The sequence below is a fragment of the Girardinichthys multiradiatus genome, chromosome 23, assembly GCF_021462225.1.
Source record: "Girardinichthys multiradiatus isolate DD_20200921_A chromosome 23, DD_fGirMul_XY1, whole genome shotgun sequence".
NCBI classification, from domain to species: Eukaryota; Metazoa; Chordata; class Actinopteri; order Cyprinodontiformes; family Goodeidae; genus Girardinichthys; species Girardinichthys multiradiatus.
This window is the reverse complement of record NC_061815.1, coordinates 45,786,073-45,805,194: the sequence shown is the minus strand read 5'-3', so window position 1 is coordinate 45,805,194 and position 19,122 is coordinate 45,786,073. Positions and strand designations below refer to the sequence as shown.

At 38.6% G+C, this 19,122-nt stretch overlaps 1 protein-coding gene across 1 annotated transcript in view; it reads left to right on the top strand.

Moving 5' to 3' along the window:
- Window positions 1–19,122, top strand: part of phox2bb (paired like homeobox 2Bb) — a 62,377-nt gene that overhangs the window by 18,577 nt on the left and 24,678 nt on the right. The window contains exon 2 of the mRNA XM_047353075.1: window positions 1,073–1,442. The gene's annotated coding sequence lies outside the window, so the exon portion shown is untranslated. The remainder of the gene's footprint in view (window positions 1–1,072; window positions 1,443–19,122) is intronic.

Below are 19,122 nucleotides of genomic sequence, written 5' to 3'. Positions count from 1 at the left end.
CAGGTTTCTGTTTAGCCTGTGGGAGATAAATTTCATCATTTGCACCCAACTGCTAAGGTCAACCAGGGCTCTCTGTGGATGTCCATGCACATTCAAGATTTTTGTTACTGCACTGACTGTGCACACCAACAGCAACAATAATACTCCAAATTCAAGTGGTGACCCCAAATATGCAGCCATTAAAAAAAAGGCAGTGCATAATCACAATCAGAAGAAAAACAACAATAATGCTTCATTTATAGAAACAAGTAGCTGGAAATCTGCTGTTATTTCTAGTTTGATATTTTGTTTCTTATGAACCACAAAGAAAAAATCTGAGTTGATATTCTGATGAGAAGTAGTTGTACCTATTCTTCTCAGTTCTTTACTTGTCTATTTTCTCTTTTGTAAAAACAGTATACAAACCAGTGTACTATTTAGTCCTACAAGGCAATAGAGAAAACAATATATTTCTGAGTGGAACACTGTGGTCCAACTGAGCCAAATATAGTTCAAATAAGGACATGTTCTTGTTGGTTAGGTCCAAGCAGCTCACATTCACTGACATAGAGAGGCATGTGAAGCCTTTAACACAGATTAAATGTACTGTGTTATTTTACTACACTTCACCACAGATCAAGTGTTTGTGTAACAGCTGGGTTTTCAAGCATTTAAAAGGCTCAGACTTTTTAAAGAACTTGGTCTTGCTAAAGATAAATATAGTTTTTGGAGATCATCTCAGGACACTTCCGATGGTGTTTTTGCCCTCTATATTTTACATATTGTTCTTCTGCTTTAGACAACTACTGTTTTGTAGTATTACTTTACTCTTTTTCCATTTTGTACTTAATTTTGGTGCTTTCAGTGCAAACGTTTACTTAATATACCTCACTTAAATTGAAATAAATAAAATATAAAGGTGGTTTTCTGACTTAGCTCACAGCCTCATCAAATACTACACAGGCCAAACTAGCATTGTTTTCATGTATCCAAGACACAGAAAATGTCAGTCAAATCCTACTGACAGCAACAGACACAAACTGATCCTCTATTTTCCCTCTCTCTCCTCTATTTCTCTCCCTATCGCCTATAGCTTCCTGGAAGGCTGTGATTGGCTGGCTGTCTGGGTAGTGATAGCAGCCCTGGAGCCGGAATGATTGATGACGGTGGGGGCAAGGCAGAGCGCTGGCAGCATAAAGGTCCATAGATGCCTCAATAAAGAGCCTAGCCAGTGGAGAGCCTGGGCCCCTCCGCCACTGAGGACCTGCGGCTAGAGGAGTGCATGAAGAGAGGCAGAGAAAGAGAGGGAGACGGAGAGTTGCTCTGTTGTCGGATAATCTGTTTAGCTGTCGAGCCAGCAGCCGTCTGAGGCTGGATAAGTGCAGCGACGGATGTGTGTGGGGTGAAAATAGCAGGGGTTGGCTGTTTGAGAGCTGGAGGGGGAGAAAGACGCAGAGATGGAGGTGGGTTGTGTGTGTTTGTCTGTGAGGGGGGGGGGGGGGGGGGGGTACATAATGAAAAAAAAAGGGAAGAAGATGAAGCAGAGTGGAAATGGGAGATGCAGGCTGGCTGTTTACACATGCTAAAAATGATTGAGCAAAAAAAGTTGACCACAAGAAAGTGAGCGATGCGTCCCTTAACACCTCAACTCTGGTGGTCATGAGTCAGCCAGCCAATGCATAACTGTGGTGACCTTTGCTTTGGCAGATCAATGAGTCCCTGCAAGGTTGGATTCCTTGGGTGACGCATCTACTGCTGTGCCTCTAGACCGCATGCAGCCCTGTTGTAACCCCTATCACACAGCAGCTCTGAAAAACACAATTAGGCACCAATCTGCTCCTACCAAGCCAGCTTTCAGTGAGTCCAGCGTGGCTACACGGAGTCCTGCAGGCCCTCTTGGCTGGAGTTGGCAGGATGGAGGTCAGAGAGAGCGGAGTGATGACCATGACAACTGTCTTCACTCTGCAGCACTGGAGATGGTCTTCCTTGCTCAGACTTTAAGGTGTTTGGGACAATAGCAAAGCAGAAGCTCTCAGTTTTACCTCTTAGGTTTTTTTCTTCTGTTGGAACCTAAATGTAAAATTTTACACATTAGTGTAGTTTCTGACAATAAATCTAACACTTCTTTTTACCAAGTGTACCTGCTCGTTGTGTTTTTCTTCCTGCACTGATATTCCTGCATCATACATCAGATCGAATAGCACAAACTGGTCTAGTGTTAGTAACAAAAAGCACAAAAACAAAAAGAGCATTATAATATTCAAATTAAGGTTTTACAATTATTCAAAAAAGAAAAAAGTAAGTGTTTTTCACTACTTTGCATTGAAGGGAAGTCCACTTCAGAGAGATAATTCATTCATTGAGCAAAACATAAATTACAACAGAATCCAAATATATTTTAATGATTTAACCTACTTTTATTTAGAAACTCATGAAATAAATCAGATAAAATGGTTTAACTGGTATATTTTATTTTCAATGCTAATTTTGAATATTAAGCCAGTAACAAAAAGTTTATGAGAGGTTTAACAATAATCTGGAATATTTATGTTTTATAATAATCTAAAATTCTAATGGATTCATATTTAGAAAGATAGGTAAAAAATAAAAACAGGTAAATCTGAATTTGTTGAAAGACTGTGTTGCAGAATAGAAGTGCAAAAACTTGACAAAGTTCACCAAAAATAATCAACTACAGTACCAGTCAGAAGTTTACATACCCCCAGCACTGGTCTCAGGGTTGCATTAATTTTCACGTTTTAATTGTGCATTTGAACCATTCAGTTTCTTGGTGTAAGGATTTCCCAACAAACAAATCACCATACATCTCAATCTAGGTTGATGTTTAACTCACTTCCCTTTGGACAGTGATGCTTGAGTTCCAGCATGTTCTAGTTAATGACAGACTGCATCATCAATGGTTCTTGGTTGTTTCTGAACATTATTGCCAATTTCTTTTCTTCCGAAGGTAACAGTTTAGGTAAGATGGTGGAACCTCGGACACAACTGGGTGTTCCCACAGGACAATGATGCAAACCACTCACCAGAACTGGTTTTGAAAGCCAAGCTTCCTGAATAGTCTCCACAATGCCCTGACCTTAACCATTGTTAAGAAAGTCTACTCTTTTTGTCAAAAATTAAATCAAAAAGATCTCAAGACTCACTCATCTATCTATCTATCTATCTATCTATCTATCTATCTATCTATCTATCTATCTATCTATCTATCTATCTATCTATCTATCTATCTATCTATCTATCTATCTATCTATCTATCTATCTATCTATCTATCTATCTATCTATCTATCTATCTATCTATCTATCTATCTATCTATCTATCTATCTATCTATCTATCTATCTAAAGGTTTTCCCAACACTTTGTGAAGCTGCTGACACAAAGAAAACGTCAAACTGAAAAAGACAGGTAGAGCTAGAAAGAACCTGAAACAAGCTGCAGTAGTTTTTAGCAGACAAATAAAAGTTATAGCACCAATAAAAGAAGAGGCAATAACAATGGGTAGAGGTATCAGCATGTCTTAGAACAGCTCTGAAAACAAAAGGACTAAACTGCAAGAGATATGGTGACACCTTTAAGGTTAAAGGAAATGAAGAACTCTGATGTGTTTACATCAGTGCTGCTGCAGGAAAATCATGCATTTGATGCAACTTTGCTCATTAAAAAGCTTCATTGAAGAATGAAAGGACTGGAGAAGAAGCTTGTGAAGATGCAGCATCGTTTGATAGAGTTGTTTAAAAGATCACTTTGGTTCTCAAAATTCTTTAGAGGAGAGAAAAATTCAAAGGGTCAAAAAATAAGCTGATGAACCCAGTGTGGAAAAGAATAACACTATATACTAAATGATTATTAAAGACAGTTTTACTATATTTTAATGACTTAACTTAATTGTTTTATTCTTGCAATGTTATGCATGAGTGGATAGATATATGTTGAATTTAAGAGTCGATGTGAAGTTTAAAGAAAAAATATTTACCTGGAGAGTGCGCTCCAGGTAGGACAAACAGATTTTATTAAAGAATCATGGAGACGATCAAAAGCTTGGAGGATAAATGAACAAAGATATGTTTATAGAGTGATGGCAGTGGACTGACACGGCTGTTCAGGTGCAAATCAAAGCCGTATGGCATTTAGCCTCATTGTCTCTTGTTAAGTTTTATAATCATTTCATGATTCAAATCAATGACTCATACTATTCACTAATGAACCTAAATCTGACTAACCAGCAACAAATTGCATCTTATTGCTTTACAGCCAATTAAAGGTGCAAAATCAGTGTGAGCAGTTTAAAGGCAGCAGATTAATGAAAGCTCAACAGTCAAGTTTGTCTTTATTGATTTGTGATTAGTGAGGGTGTTCATTCATGAGGTATCTATAACTTGATTTTGGACCTGATTTTAATTGCCTAATTAGAGTGATTATTTAGCTATGGGAAACCACTGCACCTGTTCTGCTCGTCTGGAAGCTTCAGTGGTGTTTGATGTTAACACATCTTAAATTGTTCAAATAAACTATTATAAGATTTAAATCTTGCTTAAGAGGTAATTTAACATGTTATGACTTAAAAAACATATTTGTTGATTTTCAGTACTGATCATGGCACCAGCTGGACTGAATTCTTATTGATCTGTTTGTCTAGAAATATATTTGCATTCAGTTTTCTACCCCAACATCCTTATTTTTACCATATGGGTGTATTTGTCACTTTTAGACTCACACTGGCTCTCAGTTTCTAGTTACCACATCCAACATTTGTCCTCACAGTTGCCATGATTAACCAATCTGTTTGTAGATTGGACTTTAAAGCTTCTGCCTTTGTTGTGTACACTCACCGGCCACTTTATTAGGTACACCTTGCTAGTACCGGGTTGGACCCCCTTTTGCCTTCAGAACTGCCTTAATCCTTCGTGGCATAGATTCAACCAGGTACTGGAAACATTCCTCAGAGAGTTTGGTCCATATTGACATGATAGCATCACACAGATGCTGCGGATTTGTTGGCTGCACATCCATGATGCGAATCTCCCGTTCCACCACATCCCAAAGGTGCTCTATTGGATTGAGATGTGGTGACTGTGGAGGCCATTTGAGTCCAGTGAACTCATTGTCATGTTCAAGAAACCAGTCTGAGATGATTTGTGCTTTATGACATAGTGCGTTATCCTGCTAGAAGTAACCATCAGAAGATGGGTACACTGTGGTCATAAAGGGATGGACATGGCAGCAACAATACTCAGGTAGGCTGTGGCGTTGACACAATGCTCAATTGGTACTAAGGGGCCCAAAGTTTGCCAAAACAATATCCCCCACACCATTACACCACCACCACCATCCTGAACTGTTGATACAAGGCAGGATGGATCTATGCTTTCATGTTGTTGATGCCAAATTCTGACCCTACCATCCAAATGTTGCAGCAGAAATCGAGACTCATCAGACCAGGCAACATTTTTCCAATCTTCTATTGTCCAATTTTGGTGAGTCTATGCGAATTGTAGCCTCAGTTTCCTGTTCTTAGCTGACAGGAGTGACACCCGGTGTGGTCTTATGCTGCTGTAGCCCATCCACCTCAAGGTTCGACGTGTTGTGCATTCAGAGATGCTCTTCTGTATGCCTTGGTTGTAATGAGTGGTTATTTGAGTTACTGTTGCCTTTCTATCAGCTCAAACCAGTCTGGCCATTCTCCTCTGACCTCTGGCATCAACAAGGCATTTGCGCCCACAGAACCGCCGCTCACTGGATATTTTCTCTTTTTCTGACCATTCTCTGTAAACCCTAGAGATGGTAATGCGTGAAAATCTCAGTAGATCAGCAGTTTCTGAAATACTCAGACCAGCCTGTCTGGCACCAACAACCATGCCACGTTCAAAGTCCCTCAAATCACCTTTCTTCCCCATTCTGATGCTCGGTTTGAACTGCAGTAGATCATCTGGACCATGTCTACATGCCTAAATGCATTGAGTTGCTGCCACATGATTGGCTGATTAGACATTTGTGTTAACGAGCAGTTGGACCGGTGTACCTAATAAAATGGCCGGTGAGTGTGTATTGATTGTGTTGTTTAAATTATAGTCCATTTCTCAACATCAGATCATGACGTCTTCAATCATATGTCCAACAGTTATTACTAAAGATGCTACTGGACCAATACCTTTTGTTTAGCAGATCAATGCTGGTGGTTTCAAGAGGACCAGCCAGTCTGTTCCAACCATTGAAGAATCACACGTCTCACCCTCCCTGGAAACTTTTGGGTGTTTGGAAAGGAGGCTTTTATTGATTTTGAAACTTCAATAGAGGAGGAGCAGAGTAGCTTTCGTCCTGGCCATGGAACAGTGGACCAGAACTTTAACTTCACCGAATTGCTGATGGGGTCACAGGAGTTAGGTTGCAAATTATAAATTAACTTCAATGGAGTTTTTCTGGTCAACTGACTACTCAAAGCGACTTTTTCATTAGAGCCACATTCACCCATCCAAACTCACAACCTGAGGTTAAGTGTCTGCCCAGGAGCACATTGACATGCAGCAGGACGAAGCTGAAATCAAACCCACAATTTTCCTGTTGCAATAGAGCTACTTCTCACTTCTGATTCACAGGTCCTCCAGTCTGGTCCTAAATTGTTTTGTGGATCTTGAGAAGGTTACAGCCATGTCCCTATGGATAATTGTAGGGTGCTGTGGGAGTATGGGTGATCGAGTGTGGTTTTGAGGATTGTCCGATCCTTGTTTACCAAGAGCAAGAGCTGTGTCCACATTCTCGGCACAGAGTCCAGTTTGTTCCCAGTCTGTGTTGTGGGGACCCACCAGGGCTGGTCTTTAAAACCGATCTTGCTTGTGTTGTTCATGAACAGGATCTTAAGGATTAGTCATAGAGAGGAGGGTGTTTGGAAACCATGGGGTTCGCTCTTTGTGATTCTGTTGGTGTCTTTGGGCCATGGCCTTCAGTCTGTACTGGAGTGGTTCATAGCCAAATGTGAAGCATGAGTCTCAGAAGTCAAAGTCTGACGCCATGGGTCTCAACCGGGATAAGGTTCACTGCTTCCTGCACATCACCAGGTCTCCAGTCTATGCCTGAAGCTGAGGAATTCAACTATCCTGGTGTCTTTTTCACAAGTAATTGTGGGATAGAACATTAGATGGTCTGTCATGGTGAAGAACGTGCTGAGTCAAAAAGTGAAACTCTCGATTTATTGGGTCGCCTACATTCCTACTTTTACTGGGGTCACTGGAGAGAAATATCTGGGTTTCCCTCCTGAACCGTTTACCTCTGTAACCTAATCACTGATAAGTAGAACAATATGGATGGATGGATGGATGGATGGATGGATGGATGGGTGGGTGGTCGGGTGTGTTGATAGATGCTTATTACTTAAATACATTTTTAGTGACTAAAGCTTAGGTTGATTAATAATAAAAGTAGTTATTAACAATGTGAATGACCAATTCCTGATAGTTCTTCTTATAAGGCCAGTCAGGTTTATTTATGTAGCATCATTCATGCACAAGACAGTTTAAAGAACTTAACAGGGTGTTGTATTGGGATCAAAATGCCAATATTGCCTTTAATGTATCAAAATGTATGTAAACTTCAGCCCATGTCTTCACATGTAGATTCATTTTGCATTCATGATCTTTTCTTCTTGAAGAAGCTTGGAACACATCCATTACAGTGTATTCTCAGGTGGAGCTATTACTCCATATTACTGCTGTGCATTGTTGGTGGGCAGAGGTTAACAAAAGGCCAAGACAAGCCCAAGCCACTGGCTTTGGTCACACAGGGAAATGTTGGCAAGTGAGCCAGAGAATAATCATAGGCTAATCTGATTTTCAGCTCTGATAATGGAGACCGAGCTAAATAAGAAAAATTCCAGGCAAATTTGTGCAAATGAAAAAGGATTCCTCCTGACATAATGGTACGGTGCAAGACAGCCTCTAATGAGCAATAATCTGTCTAAGAGCTTCTCTCTCTGCTGTTTGGGTTCTCTCTCCATCTTCTTTCTCATTCTATCTCCTTCTCCTCCTCCTTCTGCACCCTTCCCACTCCGGTCCAGCTCTCATCAGTTTTTTATATGTTTCTGCAAAGATGCATCTCACAGCCCTGTGACACAGATACTTAAAACGAGGAGAGAAAATGTTCACAGAGCAAGCTGTAGAGTTTGATCAATGGAATTAACATTTTAAAGAATTTTTTGCATCTTATATTAGCAGGTACCAAGGTTAACTAGGTTGGCATTACTAGTCTCAATGTGTATATTGTTAATAATATAGACTGTTACCTTAATTCTGAGATTTAAAAATGGCTGCTATAATTTCTAAACCAAGTATGTTTCAGGAAAAGGTTAAAAAACTCAAAAGGATAAAACACCTTTGCTATAATACATTCAGCTTTCTTTTTATCTGCTACAAGTCCTGCTCTCTGTCTTTTAGTTTAAAGAAAACCCCTAACATGTCTTGACATGTCATAAAAAATTGTTTCCTTTTGAATAACTTCTTACATCTCTGTGCTTCCTTTGACTTCATTTTAAACAACTTAGTGATGCTGAAAATAGCTAACTTTGAGTCTTCTTTACCCAGTAACAGCATTCACACTTGTTAGTGTGACATTTTAGTACTTGGTGTGGTACATTCTTGTTGGAAAAATATAGGTTTTTTGAGTTTCCTGTTGGTTGTTCACCAGTCAAAGTTGATCAAGCTGAAAATCTCCAGTTCAGGACATAAGTCGATATGTCTGTCCATCTCTAATTTATCTGTATTCTAGGATTACAACTTTTTCTTTGTGATGTTGTGCTTTCCTGCACTTGACTTCACCGACTTTTACAGAGATGAGCTATATAGTTTGAGTAAGTAATGTGATGATAATACAAACCTAAATTAAAAAATATATACACATACTGCAAACTATAGTACACTGGTTTGCAGATATTCTTTTGTAGTTCTTAGATTTCACTCAATCCTTCAATGTGGTGATTCTCAAAATCACCCATTCAGCCTGACAAAAAATAACATGTTATTTTTAGGGCTCACTGAGGCTGAACTGACAATCTTGTGGGAGAGACCTGTGCATAGGGCAGCAGGCAGCTATAATGCTAGTCATTCATAATGACACCATTAAATGCAAAGTGCAGAGTTTATGAAGCAAGAAATGTTCTCCTTCTGCAGGGTTTGTAAACACAGACAACTGGAACAGTAAAAAAAAAAAAAGGTTTTATCACTGAGGCCATCCTTACGCCTCAGTAAACATTTGCCTGTGTAAAGACCCACAGAAGAGAGAGATGTGTGTTCACTCAAACGTTTTTTTAGCTGTAGCATCCTAAACATCCTTATTGGGAGTGAATTAGATAAAACACAGTCACAGTGTTATAGCAGACTATGTAGTACTGATAAAATATTGAGAGAAATTTCGTTTCATATCTGAAGAGTTTTTTAGTTAATTAATCCCAATAAATTTTATTAATAAGCTTTTCTTCTTCGTTTTCTTATTAATTACTTTTTTAATTTAAAATTGTGTTTACTTTGTAAAACATGGAATTCTGAAAATTTAGGAAATGTGCAAAAATAAATTCCTTAATTCTTAGTGTCTTAATGTGTAACTCTAATCACATTATTTTTCAGCATCTCTGCTCTTTACATTTACTTCTTAAAATTTCTAAAATGTTTTAATATAATAAAGCAGTAGTGGTTTATTGCAAATCAGAGGAAAACCTGAAGGGCTACTGGGGCTTATGGTGTCACACTTCAATGGCTCTATAACTGTTATAACAGCAGTATTCACACAGCAGCAGCAGCTGTGAAACTATTTTATCTCCATAGAAAGGTAACACCCCTACTTCCCCCCACTCTTCGTAGCCCAGAGCAGCTGCAGCAGCTGTGTTTGGTGTTCCTGACAACTTCCATAAATTATTGGATATTTTCATATTTCAAATTTCATCTACATTCATGCGGAGCAGCCAGGGCCCCGGCAGAGGCGAGTTTTGGGGTGTCAGCTGAGGAGGCAGCGGCTCCCTCAGCTGCAGCAATGCCACTGGCTGCCTGGCTCAGTGGCCCCAGAGAACCTTGGCTAATTGAATTCCATCCCCTGATTAGATTATCTTTGTGGCAGCTTGCTGCCAATCTGAAGTATGGGTGCCTTCTATCCTACTTAACCCTTCTGCCCCCCACCCGCTGCTACAGGCTTGCAAACACAACACACACACAAACGCAGCCAAGGCAGAGTGCCCAATATATTCAGGGGCCATCAAAATTGGCCAGTTTAGTTATTTTTCTTTTGCATTGTCTTGCCTTGTAAAAGCGGCCATCTTTCACCGCCTGGCCCTCACCACTGCTCGTTTTTCACCAAACAGCCGAGTGTGGCAAATGCTCAGGGTCATTCCTTCAACTTTGTTTTTTTTTGTTTTGTTTGTTTTGCGTTTTAATCCCATGTTTCACACTCAGCAACTGTGTGGTCGGCTCACTGAGGGTCTGAAAGAGCCAGAGTTGCAACAATAACCATAACAACAAGCAGAGGTCATATTTATCCAAAAATAAATGTAACTCACGACATTAATGATCTGTTCCATATATAATAAAGCTTAGTGACTGTGACTGGTTGAATTTGATAGGAGCGTATTTAGTACTGCAGTGTATGTGCTTAATTCTGATGTACAATTGTGGCTAACCTATGCTGCAGTTTGTATGCATTAGCTTATTAGGAATGCTTAAAAACTTGTATTATAATAATAATTATTCATTTATTTAAAAGAGGGACTACATACAGTATACATTGCCCACTAAAGGAGAGATGCACTGTATCAGGTTATAACTGTAAGTGCTAATTTCCACCTGATTATGTAATACTGTTGTTAAAAAATGCTTCATTTCAAAGTTTAAGCAACAGTTTGAAAACCTTGTTTATTTTAACATCTAACTTGTCTCCAGGTTTGTGATCAACTAACTGCATGTATGGAGAATCTCGCCTCTGGAGCATTGACCGCTAGAGATAGGCACCAGCATCCTGTGAACCAGTGTAGGAAGCAGTTAGAGACTATAGATCGATATAATTTATTCTTCATGGTTTGACTTGAGGAGTTAAAACTATTCACGAAGGGCTAACATTCATTTATATTCATGTGCAATATCTTTCCATTAATTATGGCACATGTAATTAACCTATAACGCTCATGTATGCAGTAATGACTTTCTAACTGTCTCCCTATGCAGTCCCACACAATCCACTGTGCAGTGAAATTATTCTTTGCCTTGATAAAGGTTACATCAAATGAAGAGCGACATAAAATATTACTCTTTGACTGTTTACTTAACGGATACTGAGCCAAACTGCAATAGCCTTTTGTTAAAATTAACCCTGGAGTGTGAAAAAGATTTATCATTAACATGAAGAAACTGGAATCAATCGGACATAAGATTCAAACCAGCCTGGTGCTGTTCCTTGATCCCTACAGCATGTTGAAGCCTTTCTAGGAGAATAATGTGATCAACTGCAACGAGATCTAACAGGACAAGTAGAGACATACGTTCATTTTCTGAGCCCATGAGAATATCTATATTCTGTCTGAATTGTCAAGGAAAAGGTCCATCAGGCTAGATGAAAATATTTCAGATTTCACATCAGAATCTGACAAAAGTTGCTGGTCCAACAAAGCATTTACTGAAGATTACAAATCACCTTGAAACTCTCTCATTTGTGTTCATCCCAGTTGTTTACTCCTATCCTTGTCATCTTATGCCAGTTCTTGACACCCCACCGCAATTGTAGTAATCTGCTTCATTTCGGTTTTACCAAAGGTCTTTATAATAGTGTGATTTATTCAAATACAATGCTGCAAACCTAATCTTTGCTGCCATATTTCTCCCAGAACCCCTCATAACAAGCTGTAATCATGTAACCATTTTCAAATTATTTGGTCATAATATTGAACATGTACTAACTGGGACCCATGGAGTCTGAGATGGAACTCTTGGGTTTTCTGCCAGTATTTGCATGCTTGGAGCTTGGGGTGAGTTAGCTGCGAGGTCAACTGTCAGGAAGATTCTGATGAATAAATCTTTCAAATAACAGATTGATGGGCTCTAAACCAGTTTGCCCTTTCCTAAATTTCAGTGCCAAATCATTGGCTTTTGTAAAGTTATTGCTGATGTCCTTTCTTCTTGTCTTTGTGTTGACAGCCAACTCAATTGCTCGGAAGATGCAATTTACCAAAATGTCTGCTTCAGCAGAGCTGGTCACCTTTGCTGCTAATTAGCTAATCTGTGCATTTGATTAACATCATGTAGCTGCTTCTAGCACCATTCATTTTAACACATTGCTCCTTTATTTTTGTTTTGGTTAAATAAACAAGGTGTAATATGTTATCTGCTATTTATTTGTGGTTGTATGTGCCTAATTATGCAGAGTATAAAGATTGGGTAAGAAACCATTTTTTTTTTTTGTTTCACACTAATGGAATCTGTAGAAACAACATCATAAATGTAGAAAAATAAAGAAACGCTTAGAAAGAAGGAGTTGAGCTCTTAGATATTTTTAGGCTATGTTAAAAGTGAGTGTATTTCCATGTTACAATAGGACCATTATGAAGAAAGAAGTCCTTTAAATATCAGAGATGGTCTCATGACCCCACATTGACTTCACAAACCTCCATTCTTGACAACAGCATGGAGGGCATGTCATCTCATGCGTTGCCACTTTTCAGTTTTGGGCCAATGCATAACTCAGATGAATATAAGCGTTCGCTGAGGAAAAGTCATGTTCTGATGTAATTATCATCTATTGCTTCCTGTAATCGCATCAGATCTCTTTTGAACAATAATCTCATGTTGAGCGTCTGGAAGTGGAGCCCTCCTCCCTGTTTATTGTTCTCCACTCCGGTAAAGCAAAATTCAATTGAGGAGTCTGCTATTAGATTTTTAGCTCTGTAGAATAACCCGAAATCGTATTTTTGCTGGAAATTATCAATACATCTTGGAGAACAAAGGGAAAAAGACACAGAGCAAAAGTAGACCCTGGATAGAGAGAGGAGGGATGTAATACAGCAGATGAAAGATGAGTAGAAGCAGAATAAAAGACTTTCACCAACTGGAGAAGGGCTTTATTGACATACTGGGGTCAGATGTATATGCTACAGTTTGCAAATCACATCAAAACTGCAAAACACTGCTCTTGCACAGTAGACACTTTATTGTGTGCCTGGTAAATGTGGTAAGTAAGTGGGTACATACTGAAATGAGGAAATGAGGAAGTATACAGTAGATAAAAACATCAACAAAAGCCCAACAAACAATAAAAAAGGAAGAAAAAACACAAGTGTTTTATTATTTTTGCATTTTGGAATATTGCATTAACATTTTCCTAAAACTTTGGAAAATACTACAAACACGTCAGACAAAGTAAACTTTCAGCTTCTACTGAGACAAAAACAGGAATGCAGATTCTGTAGCTTTTCATAGCTGCAAATAAACTAAAACTAACTGATGAGTGACAAATAAACAAGAAAAGAACTAGAAAAAGTGAAGGAAATAGGTGAAGCAATCCTTCAAATGTGGCGACAGTGGAAAGGAAAACTCGATTTCACCAGGAAGAAACAGCAGAGCCTGGCTCAGTCTGAATGGCCTTCTGCTACAACTGACTGGAGGGATACTTGATACACCGACACAAAGTTGTGCATTATTGGAAAAAAGAAGGGAATGTTTTCAGGTTGGTTTTTTTTTCAAATTTGTTACAAAACAACAATCTTATAACCAGCTCTTCCTGAGTCAATACTTTTGGGGTATCACTCTACAGATGGACATTTTTACTCCTTGTTTGCAAAATAGTTTAAACTCAGGCAAATTGGATGGAGAGCATCTATTAACATCTGTTCTCAAGTCTTGCTACAGATTCTCAATTAACTTCTGGGCTTTGAATGGGCCATTCTAAGATAAATATGCTTTGATGTAAACCACGTAGGTCCGGCTGTATGTTTGGGGTCAATTCTTTCACAGCTGACAGGTTTTCTTCCATGATTGCTTTGTTTTTACATTCATCCGTCTGTCCATCAAAACTGGTCAGCTTCACTGTCCCTGATGAAAAAAATCATCCATGTGTTTTCAAGCATGGGAGGATTTGTGACCATGTAATCTGTTAGCTTAAATGTTAAAGTCTCAAGAAAATTGTTTATTTAAAAACTTAGTAAAGTATTAGATTATAAAGCTGCTTTGAACATGTTCAGATAGCTTCATATTGGTATGGGGATAGCAACCTACATTTGTAGCTATCCAAAGCTTTGCAATAAATCTTTCACACATTTCCAAATTATTTCATTCATATTTGTAACTATTGCAGGACCAGTTTCATTTCATATTCAAGAATTTACTTTTACATGACAGTTGAAATACTATCGCCTTGGCAGTAAGGCTGGTGAAGGCCTGGATGTTCCAACATGTGTTTAACACAAACCAACCACAGCTCCTTTCTCTGCATAACTTTCTGTAATGCATCAGAAGATTTAGCATCTTCACTGGCTAATGGGCTCAGTTTGAAAAAAAGGCATTGCATATGTCTTCAGTATCTAATGTAAACTGCACTCAAAATCAGCAATTACAAAGTGCTTTACTAAGTGCAGGCAGGAGGCACTAAAAGAACTGAAGTGAAAACATCAGAGGTCAACATCAGCTGATCTTCCATCTTATTATATCTAGAGTGGTTTTCTCTCAAGTACCTCCAACCCAAAATGTTATCTGAGATGTTACACATCCATGGATCTGTATCTTCAAAGGTGGATAACTCACCTGACAATGGAAGAATATGTGGTTCAGCTCAGTTAGCCAGCAGGAGTTAATCTGAAGGAACCACTGAATCATCATTGGACCCCTGGATAGTTTTGTCCCATCCTTTTATAAGTCATAAACTCAGTTATAATTTGGTGTTTCACATCAGCTGTCCTGTAAATAACATTAAAACAGAGCCCTCAAAACAAATTCAATTAGTAAGTGCATTACAGTGAGTGAAAGTAGGTACTACAGTACCTGATCATATAATCTTAAAGTTTTAAAACATACATCTATTCAGGATGCTTTTACAACTTTTGAAATTAATTATTAGTGGTTAGCATAAATTGAAAAACAAAACACGCTGAATCATCATATATCTGTATTATCATACTTTTTCTGCACATATTTAAAATACCCACCTGTGGATAATAAAATAAGTAATTTTTCACCTCAAGCATTTGAACTTTCCACTAAAACGACAGTTAATAAAACCATAATTACATATTATTGCTTTACATTTATTTACATGGATCTTTAATGCAGTTTAAGAGAGATAAAAATAAAAAATTGATTCCTGTGAGAACAGTATAAAGAAATTGATTCGGATTTGTACCATATGTAAAGTGGCATAATCATTCGTTTTCAGAGAATTTGAATGATTACAAATCATATTGAAAACAAACTAATAGTTACAGTAACTTTAAGAAAAGTAGACTTTTATCTACAAACGTAGGATTTTTTTCATGATATTTCTGAACATACTATATTCTGAATAGAACATTAATCACATTTTGATGCAATTTTATTGGATTACAAAACTGAATGCAAACATTTTTCACATTGTGATATTTGTATCTTTTAATGAAGATGTGTTATTCTTTCACCACAAAGGAACTTCTGTCCGTACTGAAGACTGCACATTTTAGCTTTACCTAACTGCACACTTTGTTCCCTAAATGTTGGGAACAAACATTAGTGGCTTATCAGCACACACAGTTTATTAAGATGTATTATTTTGATTAAATAAAGAGATATTTTTAACAGTTTTTATAACTAATTATGTAACTAGGCAAGTTCAACACTACAGTGTAAAAAGCATGGTTAAATTATGATGATGCAGTTCTTACTCTGGGAGCGAGAAATCTGCTCACCTGTTTCTGTTGCTTTGAGGATGTTCAGGCATGAAAACTGGAGCAGCTCCCCACCTCCCTCAGCAGCCATCCTGCCACCCATCCATCCAGCCAGCTCTCCTGAGTCACTTTTCATAATTATTGAATTACATTCCTGGCAACCCATTAAGCAGGACATTCTCTTCTTAACCACCTGCTCTTCCCCCCTCCTCCACCCCATTTTACGCCATCAATCTTTCAGCGTTACCGGAGCCCCTAAAAGCTTTCTGACTGCTCTATAATGGGGAACAGCGCGGGGTCAGGGGGTGCTGCTGGACTGTGTGCTCAGAAGCAGTGATGCCTCAGCATTCTGGAGGGGAGTGGGGCAAAAGGACGGGCCACGGTGGTGGTGTAAGGGGGCACGGGGGGTCACTGCTGCATGACTCAAATAGGTCACTGACTGGACCTTTGGCTGGAAACAAAAGGAAAAAAAATAGTTATATGACTTTGTGTGCATACAAATTGTTCTTGTTCCCTTTAATAAAACCAAACTGAGAATTTAAATTATATAACTGTTGTGTGCAGCAGATTTAATATTTGTGATGATCGACTGTAATTCATTCTAGCAGGTGAGAAAAATTATACTCCATCTGCCTTATCTGGTGATTCACTACATATCCCAGAATACCTGTTGTCTTTAAGAAAAAAAGATGGATGAATATCGAATCCAGTAGGTGGAGGATTAATGGCCACTCTCTCCCGTTCAAGTAGTAATGCTGAAGAGAAAGTTTTAGGAAATTGTACCTCTGTTTCCCATACACATTTTCACCCTGCAGCTTAGTGCGTGGGGTGAGCTGACCCTCGGCACTTTCTAGAGAGATAGCTAAGGGATACTCACATTACAATGCAGTATTAATTACAGGTAGATCATATTGTTCCTGGTAACTCGAGATTTTGAAATTTGCCTAAAGAAAAAAAAAAAAAGCAGGATATTTCTGTTCAGCTGTAAAGTGCTTTTCCTCTTTTCTAGTCTTGTCTTATCACTTGTCACCTTCTTTAAATCTTCGACCTCCGCTGATAACGTCCAATTCAAACATCCAAACAATCCTTTTCAGACACTTTCTGACGTCTGTGTGGTGAATTTCCTTCTGGACAGCTGGCAGGAAAAAGGTTAATGATTTCACAAGGTGTCAGTTTGCCAAACATTTCTGGGTTTCTCCTGCCTTAACATGTAACATAAAAGGGAGGCTTTATCCTTTAGGCTAAAGTGTTGCTAACAATAATACTTTTATCTTTCTTCATATATAATAAACAATAAACCGGCTTATACCGCATTGAGAAGTAAACTGAGATTTCAGAAAATTCTAAGTTGTGTTTCCTCTATGATAATGTTTACTCAGCGAACATATGATACAATATTATTCGTTATTATTAGTCTCAAATATATTTAATAAGCAGATCTGATATAATATAAATGTGTAACATCTTCTAAAAGCCCCAAACTGTCCTTGCTTTTAAGCCAACCTTTGAATTCTTTATTTGGTTGACCTCGCGCCCCCTGGAACAGGGCTGCTGGACAGTTGGCCAAAATCCATTTATTTTCCTTTTAGTTAAGAAGTTCAACAAAGGACCTGATAAATTGAGCCATGATTAAATAAGATGAATAATACCAAATGACTGATGAACTGTTTCCTAATAAACCAGGAAAAGGGAAATTTCAATACATTTGTCTTTCGGTAAAAAAAAATCGAAATCAAGATTAAGAGGAAAATGTTGAGTGTTGATTTTATTAGTATTTCTAATAGTGCCTGGGAAATGTTTCGTATTCCTTTAACTTTTTACAGTTCATCACATTACCACCACTAAGATCTGTGTATTTTATTAAGATTTAATCTGATGGAACAACATACATATTTGTGGGATATCACAGTGCAAAGAAAATGATTCTTGGTTTTTAACACTTTTTTCAAGTAAAAATCTGAGAATTGTGGTTTGCATTTTTATTCAGGCCCCTGAGTCAAGATTTTGTAGATCCATCTATTGATGCATTTACAACTGGATGTCTTGGGGTATGTTTCTACCAGCTTTGTACATCTAGAGCATACACTTTTGGCCAATTCTTCTTTGCATAGCAGCTCAATATCAGTCAGATGAGTTAAAGGGCATCTGCTAAGGTACATTTTTAAGTCCTGCCACATACTCTAACTGGATTCACAGTCGGGCTCCATTTTTGGTTATGAAAAGTGAGTCTGCTTTGAACTAAACCATTGTGTTGTACAGGTCCTTCTTAAAATATTAGCATATTGTGATAAAGTTCATTATTTTCCATAATGTCATGATGAAAATTTAACATTCATATATTTTAGATTCATTGCACACTAACTGAAATATTTCAGGTCTTTTATTGTCTTAATACGGATGATTTTGGCATACAGCTCATGAAAACCCAAAATTCCTCCTATCTCACAAAATTAGCATATTTCATCCGACCAATAAAAGAAAAGTGTTTTTAATACAAAAAACGTCAACCTTCAAATAATCATGTACAGTTATGCACTCAATACTTGGTCGGGAATCCTTTTGCAGAAATGACTGCTTCAATGCGGCGTGGCATGGAGGCAATCAGCCTGTGGCACTGCTGAGGTCTTATGGAGGCCCAGGATGCTTCGATAGCGGCCTTTAGCTCATCCAGAGTGTTGGGTCTTGAGTCTCTCAACGTTCTCTTCACAATATCCCACAGATTCTCTATGGGGTTCAGGTCAGGAGAGTTGGCAGGCCAATTGAGCACAGTGATACCATGGTCAGTAAACCATTTACCAGTGGTTTTGGCACTGTGAGCAGGTGCCAGGTCGTGCTGAAAAATGAAATCTTCATCTCCATAAAGCTTTTCAGCAGATGGAAGCATGAAGTGCTCCAAAATCTCCTGATAGCTAGCTGCATTGACCCTGCCCTTGATAAAACACAGTGGACCAACACCAGCAGCTGACACGGCACCCCAGACCATCACTGACTGTGGGTACTTGACACTGGACTTCTGGCATTTTGGCATTTCCTTCTCCCCAGTCTTCCTCCAGACTCTGGCACCTTGATTTCCAAATGACATGCAGAATTTGCTTTCATCCGAAAAAAGTACTTTGGACCACTGAGCAACAGTCCAGTGCTGCTTCTCTGTAGCCCAGGTCAGGCGCTTCTGCCGCTGTTTCTGGTTCAAAAGTGGCTTGACCTGGGGAATGCGGCACCTGTAGCCCATTTCCTGCACACGCCTGTGCACGGTG